Raw genomic sequence first — 18,143 nt, forward strand, 5'->3', positions numbered from 1 at the left:
AGAAAAAGTTTTCTGTATCCATTTCTTCTGTAAATTTTGCCACAGAAAGAAAAAGCATGTCAATTTTCAAGTGTATGAAATAGTAGTATGATTAATAATGGAGGTATTTATTCAACAGATACAGCCTCAGCTGAGATACAGACTCAGGGTCAGGCTCACCTGAGGATATAAAGATGAAACATGTGTTAAAACTAACTTGGCTATAAATGAGAGGAACATAATTCAAACATGCTTAATCAAAGCAAGAGAATCATTTGCTCTCGTCACTGATGTTTATATTTCCAGAATAGTTGGATCTATGTGCTCAAAAAATGTCAGCAATCTGGTTTGGGATTTCAAGCAAGGCTATGATTAGGAATAGATTATTAAATGGTGTTAGGATAACACTCACCATACAAAAGCGTGACAGAAACCAACATGGGATAAGGTCTGTGAGCTTAAATAGCAATCAACATCTCATAAATATTCTCTAGTTTTGTGAAATTCCACCTCCAATGAGCAAAGCCTCAGTTAAATGTTCCAGATTGATTTTAGTTATACCATGAGGAATTATGAAAAGATTAGGGTATCCACATATGAAAATTTTGAGCAGGATTATCTTGAGGCCACTATATAGGTATATAGCCATATTTTCCTCAGGGAAAGATTAATATCAAGAGACAGTGATTTGGAACTTGCATCTCAGGGCAGTAACCTCTCTCTACATGGAGATTATTTTGTTATCAGTCATGGATAACCTGGATTTTATTTAGTTTTCTTACAGTGGTACTTTTCTTTCCTTGGAGAAAACTATGAATAGACTTCACTCATTTTAAATAATCCTTGAATAGGGATGTAATTGATATAAGTTATTTCAAACATATTATCACCATGTGTTTCATGTCTTTATTTCTATTTTAAAGATGAGAAAACTGGTTCTACGTGTGATATGGGCCACATTATAATAGTTGAGGCCCAAGATAAACCCTGGTGCTGACGTTAGGTCTAATGCCCTTTCTGCTATTGTTGCGGAACTTTCTCCTTTGTTCAGCTACAACCAGTTTTTCGTCACACCCGTAGGAGAGATTAGGATCGCGGACACATAGAAGGGTGAGGAGTGGAATTTATTAGGCAAAAAGGAAAAAGGAAAAATAACTTCCAGCAAAGAGTCCTGCAGGCAGGTTTCCTGCCTTACATATTGAAATCCCAGGTCACCGCACAGGAACAGGAGAGGCCAGGATCCTCACTCCTGCAAACGGACAGGAACTTCTTCAGGCTCTTCCCCATCCTCCCAGTGCCCAGGTCGGCATTATTTAGACAGAATCAGTCGGGAAAGGGCAGGCTTCATCCAGAACCAGCAGTCCGGTTTTTCAGTCTTCAGGCTGTTTTAGGCTTGAAGGCAGGGTTTCACTGGGGACACTTGGCTGTCTCCTGTCTCTATCACTATCATACATAATGACAATATTTGGCACTAACAAATATGCTTACAGTCAACAGACTGTTAGAGACTACTACAAACCTCAGAGAGAGCAGTGTAAAGTATGGAGGAGCTCTTAAACCTTTGCTTACTTTCAACAGAGGGATATTCTGGTGTGAAGAATCTCATTATTGCTAACAGGCTTGTTCACAAGAGACCTAATTCATCCTCCATCATTCCAAAAGAGAGAAGTGTACACATTGAAACCCATTTCAGAAATTTGGATGAGGAGAGTAGGATGGAAAAGGTAGGTTATCATGGTCGAAAGTATTAATATGCTTCTTAAACAAAAACATTCAAATAAAGTGAAGGGAAATAAATCTCTTTCTCAATGACCACTACTAATATTAAATCCTAAAGTAGCAGTGTATAAATGATCCTTATGAAAGTCTTTCTCTTCTTCCTTTAATACAGAAAATAAATGTTATACCTGTTCAAGTAATAGCATTACTCCCTTTACTGTCATTCCCTTTCAGTATAACTCAAAGGGAAAGTGAAACAGTGAATAGTCACAGTGAATAGTCATACTTATAAGCTGACTCGTTCTAACACACTAGAGACAGTCTATCCTCACACTTTGGAAATCAGGGGTTAATTGATACCTTTTCAGGAACATGACTGATGTTTTTGTTGTTGTTTCTTATTTCTACGCCAAGTTTATAATCTGAAATAATAAGGCATAGGAAGGGTATTTCTAGGTAATTTCTCATTTCAAGAGAGTCCTTAATCCCAAATGACTAGCCCCTCAGGGACAAGGCCCGACTACCTCAGGAGCTTTATAAAGATTCCCTCAGGGCCCTCCAGTTGCTGTGAAGTTGAGAGCAAGAAAAGCTCTGTAATGAGTATGCACTGAGAATTCAGAATCCCTTGTTATAATCAGGCAAAAGGCAACACACACCTTCCTTTCATTTTGCTCTCCTAGGATGTGCCATATTCCAGAAGCCACAGAGTTCTTCTTCTTCCACCCCCTGGCCCACAGGGAGTCTTGGGTGGAACCTGGAAGTGGCATCTGCACAATGCCAGGTGGTCCCTCCCATGAATAGAGCTGTGTGCGCACCCCAGGAATCTCAGTCTCCTTGGGGAATTAGAGCACCATATTGCCAGGGCCTTAGCCTTTTCTTCCATTGTTTTTCAGAACCATGACTAGTCCCACCCAGCGCATCCTGTTGTTCTCCCTCCAAATTTCGACAATAGTTGTAATCAGCATGCTGCTTCCTTTTGAAATGATAAAGGATGAATCAAGTTTTTGGGAGCCATCCTGTTAACAACAAGAGTAAAAATGGCTGGTGGCTGGGAATAGCCCTAGATGATGAATAGAAATATCCTTTCAATGACCTTGAAATGGGCTTCTAGAAGACCGTTTAATATGTATAGTAATTATTAGGATTTATTTATGTCAGTTGATCAGAACACAGAGATTCCCACTGCCTTTTGTACAGCGCAGTGATACTATGGACAAACAAAGACTGCAGTAGAAAAAGTAGGTTCCTCCACTCATAACTATCAATCTTGGAAATTAATTTAACTTTTCTCAGATTCAGTGTATCCACATGTAAAATGGAGATAATAATGTTTGCCCTATATGTTTACCAGTTTTCTGAGATAATCTTATAATTTTTAAGGACTGTGTGTATGTTAAATTTCTGTCATATATCCTCAATCTTTGCCTTCATATAGAGTAAAAATCCATTTCAAATTAATTCTCAAATGAAAAGCTTCACATTTCATAAAATGCAACACTATTAAATCAGTTAGAGATATTTTTACTGATTCAATTCAACAAATGCCCACTGTTTTCCTATTGTCTTCAAAGTGAAATTTTATGTTCTAGGTACTATAGTTCATGTCTTCAAAGAGTTTACCAGTTGGTAAGTGGAGGGAAACTAGGAAAGGATTCACTGATGGCATGATATGAGAAACATTAATTGGTTATAAAGTTATAATTGCAACAAGTAGAGGTAGAGGTAGAACAAAAAGCTCAGCAGCACAATGTGTGGGGCCTATGTAGAGAATGGTAGCTTTTCCAGTTGACTGCAGGGTGGATTTTTATAAAATGGTGTATATATTCTTGAAATGCAGCAGAAGCTTCTGTACAAGGAAACATACAGCTTCTATGAATGTTTTATCAATAATAAAAGGGAAGCAGTGTATATCAAATCCAAAGGAGTGAAGACAATAGCTTAGATATGTGATCTGTAACCTTAAAGCATCAGTTTTCATGCTGATTGGCACTGGTATCAGTATGGTAACTATTAAAGGTATCCAACTTTCATAGATGTCCTTTTTAAAGGTTTTCAATTTTTCAAGACTGAGGCGGCCATACCCTTTATAGACAAAATTATGGGAATGTAGGTAATGAAAATTACCGGCTGTTCTTGATGCATATCCACCAGTTTTGTTTCAAAATTATAGGTCATTTTTTAAACATGATATTCCTATACTTCTGTAAAGATCTTAACAGTGCTGCACGTAAAACATGAGGACTAGGGAGAGTACACGGTAATGGGCATCATCTTTCTGGAACACACAATGAGAAAAGAGCCTATCCTAACTGTCCTAACCCTTTCCCCATTAGAGGAAGAGGGGGAGGAAACTTCTCCTTTGCAGGCAAATGGAGGTATGCAAGAGATTCATGTGAAGATGAGGAATGATGGCAAGAAAGGGAATGTAATCTTTTTTCCTCATATAGTCATGGGCTGCAGCAACATGACCTGGATGTCAGCGCAATGAAAGAGGAGATAGCAGAGTAACCTGGATTCCCAACATTTTTCAACACAAAATAATTACTGTGGTTGATGAAGCACTGCAGAAGTTCAGCAGAAGCTTCTGTTCAATAAACTTGAGACATCTTTATGTTCCCCACCCATCTCCCAGGCAATGATCTGAGCTGCAAGAGGCTGTAGATTAGACATCTGATAGTGTGAGCTGAAGTTAGCAGAAGGAGTTGTGAGAAATGGTCAAGGTAAAGCTATGTAGAAGTTTTTCAGGTCTCTAGAAAGATCCCACAAATATATCACACCAGGAGCATAACTATATAATTTATTGTCCAAACTATGACATTTCTAGAGTGACAAATACTAAACTGGAAGTTACGTTGGGGCAATAGATGTAACCCTAGGTTTTTGTCACCAAACCAAGACATATGTCCACAATATGTGGGAAAAAACAGCATTTTTATTTCTGCCAGATAAAGGACATCAATAGCTAGTCATGTTATCCAGGGAAGCAGCAACCATGAGTAAGAATAGGCTAAACTTCATTTTATTTGCTAGATATGAATCCAATTATAAGACACGAAAACAAAGTATGTCAACAATGGACCTTCTCCTCCATTCTTAAGTGCCTTGGACCACACGTTTAACCCACATTGGAACAGGGAGATCAGTTATAATATTATCAGTCCAATCAGTTAAAAGATTAAAGTTTAAAACACATGGACTCAGTTTCATGGACAAGAGTGACATAATATTTATGATATTTACCTCAAAATAGAAAGTATAATTCAACATAGCAAAGCTAAAATCAGCCAAAGGGAAAAATAAAGCTAATTTATCTTAATATTCCAATGAATTGAGGTCTCCCAATAAATGGACTCAAAAGTGTCTCTTGAGAGTGAAAAATTAGTTGGACAAATAAACAGAGTAGGTTTTTTGAGATGAACTGGAGCACAAATGTACAGTAAAACAAATTAGAGTTTCTATGAACTTCTTTTCAGCAATCATTAGGTGCTTATCAGCAAGTCATAAATCACCAAATAAATATGTCAAAGCTTACAACTTTAAATTTCCACATATTACTTCAGTTAAGATATTTGCGTATGAATTTACAAAATTTTTGTAAAACGGTGTTGAAATGTGTAATAAATTTTATATGCACACATAGGTATATGTGAATCTGTATATATATATACATATCAAACAGTAATTTTATAATTACTTTTTTCATAAAAAACTATAATATTTTCAGGTTATTAAAATTTTTCTGCAATATGATTTTCAATTAATGCATGGTATGGCAACTTTGTGAATGTACTATAACATATTTAACTAATTACCTCTTCATATGAAAGTTACTTCCAATTTCCTTTTTTCTTTTCTTTCTTTTATTTATTTATTTATTTATTTTGTTGTTGTTGTTGAGATGGGGTCTCACTCTGTCACCCAGGTTGGAGTGCAGTGATGCAGTCTTGGCTCACTGCAACCTCCACCTCCTGGGTTCAAGCGATCCTCCCACCTCAGCCTCCCAAGTAGCTGGGATCACAGGTGCATACCATCACACCTGGCTACATTTGTGTACTTTCGGTAGAGGCTGGTTTTCTCCATGTTGCTCAGGCTTGTCTCGAACTCCTGAGCTCAGGTAATTCACCTTCCTTGGCCTCCCAAAGTGCTGGGATTACAGGCATGAGCCACAGCACCCCGCGCAACATTCTTTATTACATATAACGTAACTATACATACATATACATATACACTATACAGACATAATGTACATACATATACATTACACATATAATGTGGGAACCTCTTGTGGCTACATGTTTTCACTGCTTATTTCCTGAAACTGTACTTGTTTTGTAAAAAAGTATTTACACTTTTAAGAGTTTTGAGGCCCGGTGCGGTGGCTCGCATCTGTAATCCCAGCACTTTGGGAGGCCGAGGCAGGTGGATCACTTGTCAGGAGTTCCAGACCAGCCTGGCCAACAGGATGAAACCATGTCCTTACTAACAATACAAAAATTAGCCAGGAGTGGTGGCACATGCCTGTAATCCCAGCTAGTCAGGTGACTGAGGCATGAGAATCGCTTGAACCCAGGAGGTAGAGATTGCAGTGAGCAGGAAGCACACCACTGCACTCCAGTCTGGGGGATAGAGCGAGACTCAGTCTCAAAAAAAACAAAGTTTCAAAATAAATGGCAAAAGAGAAAAAGCCCTAGACCTTATCATTATTTTCTTAATTTGTTTCCACAGTGCTATAAAGAACTACCTGGGACTTCTAATTTATGAAGAGAAGAGGTTTAATTGACTCCCAGTTCTGCAGTCACATAGTCTTAGGTAGTTCTTCATACCAGTGTGAGGATGGACTAATGCACTGCCTTTAAATAATTTGTTGCCTCATGATGCAAAATCTTACATTTGATATTAACATATCTGCAAACCTAAATTTGGTATAGCTCTCACGTATTGAAATAAAATCCAGGAAAATTCTGAAAATAAAACTCAAGAAAATTCTGGTAGACGTATGAATTTTCAGGGTTGATTTGGAAGTTTAAGTTAATAAAATTACTGCAATCAACAGAGCTAACACCTATTTTTTTTTTCTTTGCTAAAAAATTGTCATTGAGTCTCCTAAGCTCTCTGGTCAATTCTGCCAATTGATGAGAGTCTTGAATTTTGAGTATTTGAGTTGAGTGGTTTACTTTGTAAATAATGTACATTATTTTCTCATTATAGATATAATCTATACCTATTTTATCCAAGGATCATATTTTATAGGGTAATTTATTATCAGAGAAAGAGGGAATCTCCTACATATTGCAGATAACAAAGTAAGCTAATTTATCAATCCCTCCTTTTCCTCTTTTTTCCTCCAAATAATTGGAAAATGCAAACAGCAGTAATTTCTGTTAAGTGTATTCAAATTTATTGTATATATTTGAAGCCTTTAATATTTCTCTTCGTGCTTTCTCTACATGCTAATAAGATGATAAAGTTATTGCTCATCTAGAAATCTTATACAATGTCTATTTTTCCTGATGCTCATTCCATCATCATGGGCAGATTTTTTCAATATAATTTTGGCAAAATAGAGACTGTCAAAAAATTACTTCTATGCAAAATATTGATAAACATTTTTTCCTTTGTACGACTACTGTAACAGTTTAACCCCACTACCACGTGACAGATGGATGGCTCAGCTTGTCTAGGTATAAAGGCATATACATAAAAGACGAAAGAAAAAAGCATTTTTACCATATAAATAATATTAATTTTATTAAATATGAAAAAACTAAGAATATGTTTATACCAATCATTTTATCCATGGATTTTAAATTTCATCAATAGGCTTTGGAGTCTGTTATAACCAACATTTGGAGGAATGCTGACATATTGAATAATTTTAGAAGCATTTAGCCCTCAACTTTACAAAGGCCGATTAAAGCAGACTTCCTATTGTGCCTAGACTCAACCGAAATGTAAGATAATCAGTCGTTAAGTTCCCCCAAAGGCTCATATCCACACTAATTAGAATAGATGCTAATTTTCTACTTAACAGTTAAATGGCTTTATGCAGATTATTTAACCTCTTTAGAACTTTGCCTCATTTGTAATATTGGCAACACTATGGTGCTTAACTCGAGTTTTGACACAATGATTGAATGAGTTACATTGAAATATTTAGAACTAGTCCTGACACATACTAGGTAAGATGCAGAAATGTTAATTATTATCATCACTACTATTATAATCATCTATAAAGAAACACATCAAGGTAGAACAAGAAAGGCTGGAAATGCAAATTATGAGAACTGAAAAAGATTTTCTAAACCACATAGATCAACTGAATATAACTCCTGTGAAAAGCACTATCAGAAAGTAGGTAGTTTAGCAACTGACAGAGACGCTGAGAGTGGAAGTTTGTGGCCAATCAGCTACGACGACTCTTCAACATGGTATCATTTTGCTCTTGAATTGATCTCTTTCCCTGTAATTATTATTGCCATCAATATATATATTGGGGGCCGGGCGCGGTGGCTCAAGCCTGTAATCCCAGCACTTTGGGAGGCCGAGACGGGCGGATCACGAGGTCAGGAGATCGAGACCATCCTGGCTAACACGGTGAAACCCCGTCTCTATTAAGAAATACAAAAAACTAGCCGGGCGAGGCGGCGGGCGCCTGTAGTCCCAGCTACTCGGGAGGCTGAGGCAGGAGAATGGCGTAGACCCGGGAGGAGGAGCTTGCAGTGAGCTGAGATCCGGCCACTGCACTCCAGCCTGGGCGACAGAGCGAGACTCCGTCTCCAAAAAAAAAAAAAAAAAAAAAAAAAAAAAAAAAAATATATATATATATATATATATATATATGACCCATAAGGCACGTTCTTTACTTCAATATATGATATCTGGTAAGACTCTTGTTCCCTTAGCATTGTGAAAGATAATCATTTATTTTTACAAAACATTGGTCTATTTTTTAATCACATATGCTTGTATGATACATATTAGAAAACGAAACTAAGCACATAGAGCAATACACATGGAGCACAAACGCACACACAGTTATGTGCAGAAGCAGAGATGAGAAGTATTGTTTAAAATACACATTTATGTGCAGAAGCAGAGATGAGAAGAATTTTTTAAAATACACATTGATGTGTAGAAGAAAAGGTGAGAGTATACTGAAATGGGCGTAGCGACTTTGGGAACTGCTGATTTTCTTTTCTTTTTGTTGTATAAGTTTTCAAACATGTCAAAAAATAGGGAAAATCCTTTATGAGCCCCATGTACTTCAACAATTATCAACATTTTCACATCTTGTTTGATCTGTTCAGAACCACTACTATATTATGATCACCATTTTGAGTTTTTAAAAACAGGCATAAGATATCATGCCATTTCACCCAAATCACTGTAATATATATGTTCAATTAATAAGAACTTTTAAAGTAACCACTAGGTCCTTATCGTGTCTGACAAAATTAACATTAATTCCTTAATATAGTTTAATACTTACTTCTTAGTAAAACTTTTATTTTGTAAGGCTCTTTTATTCTATAATAGCCAAACTTATTTAATACTTTTCTATACAGCATTGATTTGTTAAATAAACTGGCTGTTTGTTGTGCAGAATTGACTAGTTTTTGAATATGTGAATTGATTATGCATGTTCTAATATCAACAAATATAACTATTATTATTTTGTGACTGCATTGTGTGGTATTTTATTATATATCATAACTCTTAAAATTGTTGGCAATCCCAAGATAGAAGAAAAGAAAATAAACACAAAGAAGGGTAAAATAACTTGGCTTACAGCACACATATTTCTTATCTTTCTGTGGTTATCTTTTTTCAATATTTCTGGTGCATGTTGTATTTTAATTTATTATTAATATATAAATCTGAAAATAAGGGAAAGAAGGAGGATATGATAGAGAAAAGAAAGGCAGTCCACTGTCTTTTATTTTTGCATAGACTGGATTACTTAATCCTAGCACTAATGTTTTATTTCTACGAGTGGTACCACTTTAACATGTACCATTCAGAAATTCCCTCCTAAACATTTTAACTCTTGTGTGAGCAAGACTAAAAATAACATATTTTTATATGCAAACTGGAAAGCACTAAAGTATCCAGTCCAAGGAGGCACATTTCTTCTCTGGTTTATTAACACTGAGAATAACCTCACTTCTCAGGAAGGATCCTAAGTCTTTTCAGTTAGGAAGGGTATGCCTTTGTAAGCAGTTTGACAGATTGTGAGTCCTGATCATACTTTGATCACATTGCTTTCATAAAAGAATAATATACATGCAACTATAGTACCATCAGTATCATTACAACTCTTTGTTTCATTTTATGAAACAAAAAATCTTACATCCAGAATTTCAGTATTACTTAGTCCAATTTACATGAAAAAACTAGATATAGAACATTGGTCCCCTGATAATTTCTACTAAATAATCTATTGTATAAGAAAATATCATTTTTAACAAGCATATTTGCAATGATAAAAAGAACTTTAATTTATGGACAAATTTGTAATCAGAAAAAAATTACTTCAGCACAGGTATTTGTCCCTGGGCAACGGGAGAAAGGAGTTTTGGATTAGGTAATTTTTTAATGTTCTTTTCAACCCTAAGGCTCTACGGTTGATTAGTTATTTTAAAAGGATGGTTATTAAAGTAAAACTGTCTGAAGACTTTAGTGGGTACTTACAAAATGATTATAGTTGGCTCTTACATCTCTTTGCCATTCACTCTTTTTTTTTTTTTTTCTTTTGAGATGAAATTTCACTCTTGTCACCCAGGTTGGAGTGCAATGACTCCATCTCAGCTCACTGCAACCTCCGCGTCTCAGGGTGAAGTGATTCTTCTGTCTCAGCCTCCTGGCAATTCACTCCAGAACATATATTTATTGGTATGAGGAAGCAGTAATTGTCCTGTTGAATCCAAGGGGCAGAAAGTGAACAAAAACATCCTCCATCACATTGCTCTGGCCAAGGTGCTGAAATCAGTCCCTAAAATTGCATTCCAAGTATCAAATCACTTAAGTAAGTACTAATTGTGTTCTATTGTATTTTTAATTACACTCAAATAAAATACATATCATGATACCAGAAATGTATCTTAACATTTCTACACCCCTAAAATGTAGTCATCTGTAACAAAAATTATAGCTAACACTAATCATTAAAATGGCATTGTAGCCTGTTTAAAAATACTCAGGCTCTTTTTTGGCTTCATACAAATTTTTAAATAGTTTTTTTCTAGTTCTTTGAAGAATGTCAATGCTAGTTTAATAGGCATAGCACTGAATCTTTAAATTGCTTTGGGGGGCCCGGCGCGGTGGCTCAAGCCTGTAATCCCAGCACTTTGGGAGGCCGAGAGGGGCAGATCATGAGGTCAGGAGATCGAGACCATCCTGGCTAACACGGTGAAACCCCATCTCTACTAAAAAATACAAAAAACTAGCCGGGCGTGGTGACGGGCGCCTGTAGTCCCAGCTACTTGGGAGGCTGAGGCAGGAGAATGGTGTAAACCCGGGAGGCGGAGCTTGCAGTGAGCCGAGATCTGGCCACTGCACTCCAGCCTGGGCGACAGAACAAGACTCCGTCTCAAAAAAAAAAAAAAAAATTGCTTTGGGAAGCATGGCCATTTTAATGATACTGATTTTCCCTATCCATGAGCATGATTTTTTTTTTCCATTTGTTTGTGTCTTCTCTGATTTCTTTGAGCAGTGGTTTGTAGTTCTCCTTGTAGTGATCTTTCACCTACCTAGTTAGCTGTATTTCTAGGTATTTTGTTATTCTTGTAGCAATTGTGAAAGAGAGGTCATTCTGACTTGGCTCTTGGCTTGATTATTGTTGGTGTATAGAAATGCTAGTGATTTTTGCATATTTATTTTGTATCGTGAGACTTTACTGAAGTTATTTACCACCTTTAGAAGCTTTTGGGCTGAGTCTACAGGATGTTCCAGCTATAGGATCATGTCTTCTGCAAACAGGGATAGCTTGACTTCCTCTCTACCTATTTGGATGTCCTTTATTTTTTTCTCTTGCCTGATTACCCTAGCCAAAACTTCCAATACCACGTTGAATAGGAGTAGTGAGAAAGGGCAACCTTGTCTTTGTCAGTTTCCATGGGAAATGCTTCCAGCTTTTGCCAATTCAGAATGATGTCAGCTGTGGATTTGTCATATATGGCTCTTATTATTTTGAGGTATAATCCTTCAGTATCTAGTTTATTGAGAGTTTTTAACAAGAATGTTCATTGAATTTTATCAAAAGTCTTTTCTGTATTTATTGAGATAATCATGTGGTTTTTGTATTCAGTTCTGTTTGGTGAATCACAATTATTCATATGTGTGTGTTGAACCTTGCATCCCATGGATAAAGCCTACTTACTCATTGTGGATAAACTTTTTGATGTACTGCTGTATTCAGTTTGCCAGTATTTTATTGAGGATTTTTACATCAATATTAATCAAAAATATTGAAATATTTTCTATCCCTAATATCTCTCCTTGTATTTGCTCTGCTTACCATCTGTAATTAAATGTATTTGACACACATATCTTAAGGAACACAAATCAGTTCCATGGCTGGTCATTCAACTAATATATTGTCAACATCCATTTGTACCTCATCCACACAGTAAAATTTACTTAGTAACTACCATGTACAAGGCTATATAGCCGGGAAAAAGAACAAAAAAAATGAGTATTGAAGATAAGACAACTACAAATGTGCATAATATACATGTTTTTAAAAGATACATTCCAGAAGAGAATTAAAGAACAGAAGCATGAAGATTTAATGTAGAAAGGGCTTACTTTCAGCATGGGTGAGGTACTTATTAGAAAAATATGAAGACTGAAAAAGTAGCAATTGATCTGGAGATTCTTAAAAGATTCTTAAAATTTTGAATAATGGAGCCTAGAAAAACATTTGAGATGAAAGAAAATAGTGAGGTCAAAATAATACAGGAAGAAATTTAGGGTGAATTAAATAAATAAATGGTAAATAAAATTGAAAAAGTTGGTATTAATAAATTACACAGAGACTTCTATTCATCCAGAAAAAAAGTACTGAGTTTAAACTCACCTTTAGAAAACAGGAATGCATATAGACTTATGAACAAAAGGTTTACCTACTTGCAATTATGTTTCAGGAAGATAAAGATAGCAATAAATGGAGGGCGGCAATGAGAAGGAAGTGGAATAGGGGGTTTTGTGAATATCCTGCACAGGCAGAAGTAATAGAGAGGAAAGTCAGAAAAGACAGTATGGCCTTGTCTACAACTCTAATTTCTGTAAAGAAATTAATTCATGATAATCATAATTTTCCAATAAGCTAAAATTATTTATCTATCATTGTACTTATTTAAATATAATGTTAATTGGGTTCTTAATATAGGATACTCAATAATTTCAGCATAGGAAATAAATACGTTCATAATACATTTCATTGTCTTCAAGGAGTTTATATTCTAGTTTGGGACAAAGACATGCAAACAGATAATTCACATCTCATCCTATAGTAGCATAAATAAGAAACATATTGGGAGAATTTAGCAGTACGATATAGAGAAAAGAATATTGTTGTGAGAGTGTGTAGGTCTGAGTTCTTGTTCTGGTTGTCACTTATATGCTGTGTGACCTTGTGTCCTAAGTTATCTTCTTTAGGAAAAATGATTCAGATACAGAGATAAACATGCAAGGGATTTTCAGAGGTGTGCTCTCAGGAACAGCGTATCTAAAGGAATGTGGGCAAGTTTAGAAAAGAGAAAAATTGATCAATGATACAGTCAAAACAAAGCCCTCAGCCAACTCCATGGAGATTTCTGAAACCGAGATGGCTCTTTGGAATTGAGGCAAAGGGCCAGGCTTTGGATCCTGACTTTGAAAGTGGGATTAACCTTGAGTGGGGCAGCTCTCTTAAACTGAAGTTGGTTCCTGAAGAAGGGTTCAGGAGTCTATACGCCCGGCATCTGAGGCAGTAAGTACCTTCATCATGAAAGGGGTTTTAGGTGGTGTAACACAATATTCCTGGTAGTGCACTCTATGAGCTTCTCAACTCTACTTACTTCAGTGGTAAGTTCATCCCACCTGGGAGCAGCTCTTGCAGTATTCTGGTAGATCTTTTTTTTTTTCTGGAGAAACCTGTAAGAATAATTTTAATGTGACAAACAGCAGGGCCCACGTGGCAGTTCATCTTGAGACTGCAAGTGATACTCATTATTTTCGTTCATAATCCATTCGAGGCGCACTTAACTTCAACTAACACCTCTGCTTGTTTAGGTAACTTATGTGGTAGTGACACGAGTAATAACCCTGTTGTCATCTGAGGCCCTGGTCACCATGATCTTTGCAGGCTGTGTCTTATGCACTTGGCCATTTACCATCAAACTGTGCAAAATAGTACTAAGAATTGCTTCAATGGGTCAAAGAAATGCCAAGCATTTCCTTCTTATAACTGTTATGTAATGGTAGCCAATCCTCCTCCTGATGACCAGGATCAACTACTATGCCAGTGTAATGATCCTTTTCCTTATCTGCTGCTCTTTTGGCATAAAGAGCCCAAATGACTTGGTGGCAACTTTAGCTCAAAGTTCTATGGGACTGTTACTGTGGTGCTGATAAAGGAGTTTCTCCCCAGGAATAAGGTAGCTAGGCCAACAGAGACTAAGGCACAAATCCTCCAAGTGAGTTAATGGAGTAAGTGGGGCCACTCTTATCTCCCATTTTTGATATGGGACTCACATATCCTATGTAATGGAGGTGTAGTACCATAAAATGGTCATTGATTTAGGGTGTAAACTCCATCCTGGAGGATAGCATATCATCTTTGTAGGCTATCATCTCCAAGTTGGTGCCTTATTTGCATCTACTGTATCAAGTTGGCAGATTTAGGATGGGAGGGCATGTGATATGCCCACTTCCATAGCTTTTTTTTTTTTTTTTTTTTTGGTGTAAAGTAGCTTCCTTGTTCTGAGATGGTATTATGCAGAATCACAAGTGATACATCAAACTCTATAAACTCTTAAATAGTGGTGCTGGTCAAAACCCTGAGAACTGGAAGGCAGGCCTATTCTTCAATATTTATCTATTTCAGTCTAAATGAATTGCTGTTCCTTTCTGATGTAAGGGGTTCAATGTAAACATCTTAAAAGAAAATAACTGATTGATCTGCTTAAGAAATGGGGCAGAGTCATATGGCCTCTGCTGATAGCAGGTTGATATTAAGCAACAGCTAGAAATGTGAAGCCCATGTTGCTGGGTTTATGACAGTCTAAGTTTCCATCTCCACCATCAAGCCTACTCCACTTATGAGCCCATTGTGCTGCCCTGCAGTGTCGATGGGACTGCTACAACCATAGATTTCCTCTGATGAGTGTTAGCTTGTAATACACTTTTCAAAAAAACCACAAACTTTCACACTTCATGTCCACTCCTATAGGGAGGTTTTGGTGTATTACCTTGTCTAGGGATGTAGATGAGGAACAGAGACAGAACTTTTCACTTTACCTTCCCCACTTGTATCAGTTTGTTCTCACACTGCTAAATGAAATGCCCAAGACTGATAATTTACAAAGAAAAGAGGTTTAATCAACTCACAGTTCTGCATGACTGAGGAGGCCTCAGGAAACTTACGATCATGGCAGAAGACACCTGTTCTCAGGGCAGCAGGAGAGAGAACGAGTGCCAGCAGGGGAAACGCCACACCCTTATAAAACCATCAGATGTTGTGAGACTCACTCATTGTCACTAGAACAGGACAGGAGAAATCATCCCAATGATTCAATTGCCTCCACCTGGTCCTGCCCTTGACACATGGGGATTATGGGAATTACAATTCAAGGCGAGATGTGGGTGGGGACACAGAGCCAAACCATATCATTCTGCCCCTGGCCCCTCCCAAATCTCATATCCTCACATTTCAAAACACAATCATGCCCTTCAACAGTCCTTCAAGTTGTTAAACCAACTTTTAAATCATGACGACTATTCTGAAGAGATTTTAGCACCTGCACTAAGATTTCAGCACCAGCACCATTCAGCTTGTTTATAATTGACTTGTGAGCCATGTACATAGTGGATAGTACAGATTTGACACAGGTCAGAACACAGCGATGAGGAAAGCAATACCTTCCTGTAATTAAGAAGGATCCCCTAAACTATACACAGCTTATACCATCCAATGTACAAGGGCACAAAAATCATCATAATACTGTGGTTCCAAGGAACATAGTTTTGATAAGGAAAATAACTTAAGCTTCTGTTTCCCATTTTAATTCCTGAAATCTCTAACAGTGAAACAACTGTCATGTATACATGATGGCAAATGTATATAATAATTCATTCAGACTTCTTGGAAAGAACACAGTTAGCAATCTGGGATGATGGAAAATATAGCATGATCCATCACTGGTTCTTTTTGTCATTTTACACAGACGTCATGTTAATATTAGATCAAGGCACAAAATGTTTGTGCACAAACCCAGTTTCTTTTAAGATTTAGAATTTTATTTTGTTCTCTTATCTTAGTTTGGACCACTTGTACCCAGTGCTGTACCTACTATGCAACTTACCCAACAAAATCAAAAGACCAAATTTATAGGGGACATAACTGTTTATATTAGCAAAATGTTTGCATAACCAAAAGTACAATAATAAAGATGAAAATGCCTCCTATTTCTTTTAGAAAGTAGTACTTCATAAGCTTACTGCATCTTTGATGTTTTTACTACTACTGCATGACAATGAATATCTGATAGAAAAAAAAGAAATATTTACTTGAATTATGATAGCTCATCCATCACAGTTTGATTTAAAAATGAAATTTCTACAGAAACAGGAGCTATTTTAACAGAGAAAAAAAATCCCTTATCCAAACTTCTCTGTAGTGGTAATGGCTGCAAAATTGCAACATTTAAAAAACTGCACTATCAACAAGCTTTACTTTATGAACTGAGATGTACAAATCTAGAAAGCAGATGAAAGTGAACCATTTCTTCAAAATTTTAGTAAAACTTCCGATAATCAGAGTTCAAAGCAAATATGGCACATAACTCAAGCATAAATCAAGATGGAGAGCATGGAGAGTTTGATTTATCATTATTATTATTATTGTTTTAGAGACAGGGTCTCACTGTGTCACCCAGGCTGGAGGGCAGTGGAATGATCTCAGCTCACTGCAAGCTCTGCCTCCCGGGTTCACACCATTCTTCTGCCTCAGCCTCCCGGGTAGCTGGGACTACAGGCACCCGCCACCACGCCCAGCTAATTTTTTTTTTTTTTTTTTAGTAGAGACGGGGTTTCACCGTGTTAGCCAGGATGTTCTCGCTCTCCTGACCACATGATCCGCTGGTCTTGGCCTCCCAAAGTGCAGGGGTTACAGGCATGAGCCACCCCACCTGGCCGGAGAGTTTGATTTATTAAATTTCCAAAAAGGTGTCACTGCCACGTATAGGATTTCTCCCCTATTTTAACCTTACCAGTTTCAAAGGAGAGAAAAGGGAGTGGCTGCCATATAGACAGCATGTGCACGAGTGCACACACACGGTGACAGGTAGAGTGTCTAATTCTTTCTTCCCACAACCCAAGTCTCACTTTACTTATTAAAAGAAAACTGCAGAACTCCTCATTGGTTTTTCCTTTACCGAATGATTTCTGTGGCCTTAATTGCTGCCATCATTGTTATTTCTTATATTTCAACATAACAGAATTCAAAAGCAGCTTCATTCAGGAACCTGTGTCTAAACACCTGTGTAACAGCAGGAGTACCTAGGTAACAACTGCCAAATTCAGTGATTAAACCTTTGAGTTCCACAGTAAGATATTATGTGAAGCTCAAAATCATGTTTCAGACCATTGAAATTGAGGCTGGAGAAAGGCGTGAACCCAGGAGGTGGAGGTTGCAGTGAGCCGAGGTCGCGCCACTGCACTCCAGCCTGGGTGACAGAGCGAGACTCCGTCTCAAAAATACAATACAATAAAATAAATAAATAAAATACAAATAGCTGAAGACATGAAATAAAACATTAAGTACTTGGTTTTGTAACATGTTTACCAATTAAAGTCACAAAATATTCCTCATTATTATTCATGCAGGTAATTGAGAAAAAGATAGCCCAGAAATCAACTTCAAATAAAAAATTATTTCTCCACTTCTTCCCACCCCCCTATACTCTACAAAATGTTTTCTCTGGAACTAGGCCTTGAAAAGGCCACTACATATTAGTGTCACATGCATTACTGTCTGCAATTTAAAAAGCTCACTTCGTGGTGATTGTAATTACATTATAAAAATGCCCACATGCATAAATCTAAAAAGGTGGAAAATCTACAGTAAGTCTGCAATATAGTGTTTACATTTGACCACTGGTTTGTGTTATGTAGAAGTCTTTAGATGTGGTAAAGCATTGTAAGAATTTAGGAAGGCATCTAAATCTTTAAATTCTGGACAAATT

Source organism: Macaca fascicularis, chromosome 2 (genome assembly GCF_037993035.2).
Source record: "Macaca fascicularis isolate 582-1 chromosome 2, T2T-MFA8v1.1".
NCBI classification, from domain to species: domain Eukaryota; kingdom Metazoa; phylum Chordata; class Mammalia; order Primates; family Cercopithecidae; genus Macaca; species Macaca fascicularis.